This window comes from Pteropus vampyrus, unplaced genomic scaffold, assembly GCF_000151845.1.
Source record: "Pteropus vampyrus isolate Shadow unplaced genomic scaffold, Pvam_2.0 Scaffold66, whole genome shotgun sequence".
NCBI lineage: Eukaryota > Metazoa > Chordata > Mammalia > Chiroptera > Pteropodidae > Pteropus > Pteropus vampyrus.
The window spans coordinates 7,195,269-7,197,904 of NW_011888847.1; the positions used below are offsets into that span (position 1 = coordinate 7,195,269).

Here is a 2,636-nt window from a genome sequence, read left to right on the forward strand (position 1 = left end):
TACACATTTTCTGGGGTGTCCGCGCTTACGAGAGAGTGATATTGCCGGACTCGAGCGTCTGGGCGTGAGTGTGCCTGCCTGCCTGTGCCGGCTGCCGGAGGAAGAAAGGGCTACTGAGCAGAGATGCTGCACCATGCACAGCGCTGGGCTCTGAGGATTCAAGGCGCGAAGAGCTGAGTCCACCCGAATGCAGCGCTGCTGGGGATCCAGGCGTCCCCACCCACTGGGCTCTGCTTCGCGGTCATTCCCTCCTCTTGGTAATCCCTGGGGTCTTCCCCGAGACCACCTTTGCGAGTGCCCTCTTTTCTGGCCGGGGCTGGGGGCTCCTTCACCATCGACTGCGGAGCAGAGGGAGGTGTGGCTCAGGCCCCGGGCGCAGGCAGGAGAAATGCAGCGGGGGAATGGGCCGAAGGAAGGGTCCCGGTTTCTGGGCACTATGTCAGAGTGTGCCCTGGGGATTCTGCTGCATATTTCCTCCCCAAGAAATTCGAAAGGAACTTTGCGGCTGCATTATCTGCCTCTGGAGCTTTGCTGGCTCTAGAGGAAATGATCTGTGCTGTGAGATGTGAGGATACCCTTCTTGGCTCCACCTTAATGAAGATGAGGGAGGTCTTATGGGTGGACAGTCAGCGAAAGAAACCAAATTCGCCCAGGCGATGCTTTAAAAAATACAGTATGTGTCCATCCTTGATTTTTAAAATCCCCTCCCCCATGGATTCTGGTGACTGATGAATGGCTTGGGCTGACAATTTGTATTTCCCTCTCCAGACAAAGTGGAAGTGGTGGAGCTCAGAGCAGAGTAATCAAATTTAACAAAGAATTTTTGTGAAGAGAGCAATGTGCATGGTGTCCGCAGTCATTGGAAAGAAAGTCGTGCTTTGCACTAGGTATTTTTTTAAAACCCCCTAGAAGATATCCCCCGCGCGCGCGCGCTCTCTCCTGCTAGTCAGCCACTAGTGGTTGTGAACATAACAATACAAACTTTGTCCTGCTGGAGGTGTAAAGACTAAAAAGAGAAAAAAGGATATCAGTAGGAGGTGTAGTGGAAGAAGCTTTTTAAAAAAATGACAGATGTGGTAAAGACAGTACAGGCATCTCGATCATGGAGGAGCTAGCAGAGTAGGTGGAGATTCTAATCAGATCTGGTTAAAGGCATAGCTTGAGTATCTCCAAATGTGAGCAACAGAACATCCACAATCCAGCATCGGTGTAGAGATTTCCTAAGCGAAATGGGGAGCGACTAGGAGGGGGTTCTTAAAGTATACCTCCCCCCCCCCACACCTCCAACACACACACACAGCCCCTCACATGTTTTCTCTTTCCCAGAGCTTCCTCAGCAAGTCAGGAGAAGAGGGAGGAAAATGCATCTAGATGTTTCATTCATTTCAGATAAGAAAACAAAGCCAAAAATGGGATGATTGTCTTTAGGTTCCTCTTTCAAATCCTGTGTTACTTGGATTTAGCTCTATGGGCTTTTCTAAACTTGCTTAATTGGGTGGTTAGGCGGGTAGAAAGGAGGAAGGAACGGAGACTAGCTCCATCTTTGGGGCCTTGTGAATGAGAAGGGAAGACTCACTTATTTCATCAAAAAGCAAGATGTGATTTCTTAAATGGTTTTCATTTTATAAATTCTTCCTGCTTGAAGGATTCCATTTAGATCTAAGGGCTCTTTTTAATTAGGATTTTTCCCAGCTACTATCAAAGGATCCCTGATTTTACCCCCTAAAATGGCTGTTGTCTTTTATTAAATATGGAATGATTAATTCCTAAGGGCGAGGAGAAGAGCTAGACAAAGGTAAACCATTATTCACTGTTGAGCTGTGTAGATGTTGCAAAGGAGTAAGTGTCCATGACAATGAGACTTCGTCTACTGTATTTTACAAGCTTAACAGGGCTGGAAGAGAAAAAGTAATGAATTAAAAAGAATATGAAAGCTATACTTTATATTTGTCTGCTTGTTTATCTATCTACCTACCTACCTTTCTACCTTTCTATTTACTTTTTACCAGAACTATTTAAAGGTTTCGACTGTATCTTTTTGGATTAAGATTGAGAACCAGATAATCCTTTTGTTGGCTATGAAGGGGAAGAAAATGCATAGCAGTAGCAGTGCTTTAACTCCAAATAAAATTACAAAAGGAAAGTGAAATATAGTCAGTAACACGGGAAGATTTGCAAGAATTATATTAATTGCTCTTTTAAGCTTACTACATTTTGAGGGAAAAAGTATATTCTAAGAAATCTTCAGCATTTTGTTAGCAAGCTATATTTAACATGTTTTTTATCAGACAAAAATAGACTTTTATTTATCTTCCAAAGTAAACGCATGGTTCCTTCCCCCTAAATACTTAATGTGTTTCTTTGACAAAATAAATGATGAGGAAAGCTTTGCAGATCCAATAAAGTTTTGTTCCCCCTTTAAAGCAAGTTAAAGCGTTCATTTAGCTCATGGGTGTGTTTCTCCCAGAGTAAGTGCATTTTAGGACTTTACCATCTGATTTTCACGTTGAAATTCAGTGAGAGGAGCCCTTTTTCCGTGATGCCTTCAGATAGAGGGAGACTAGCATGTAAGTAAGAAGCAAGCAGCCTGTCCCATCAGCATGGAAATGAAAAACATCAAAACAAATAGAAATTAA

The 2,636-nt window shown here is 43.7% G+C and overlaps 1 protein-coding gene across 12 annotated transcripts in view; it reads left to right on the top strand.

Moving 5' to 3' along the window:
• Nucleotides 1-2,636, top strand: part of SLC8A1 (solute carrier family 8 member A1) — a 307,964-nt gene that overhangs the window by 1,827 nt on the left and 303,501 nt on the right. The window contains exon 1 of one of the 12 annotated variants that reach the window (XM_023531318.1): nt 11-257. The exons of the other annotated variants lie outside the window; for them this stretch is intronic. The gene's annotated coding sequence lies outside the window, so the exon portion shown is untranslated. Of the gene's footprint in view, nt 1-10; nt 258-2,636 lie in introns of those variants that run through there. 12 annotated transcript variants of the gene reach the window in all.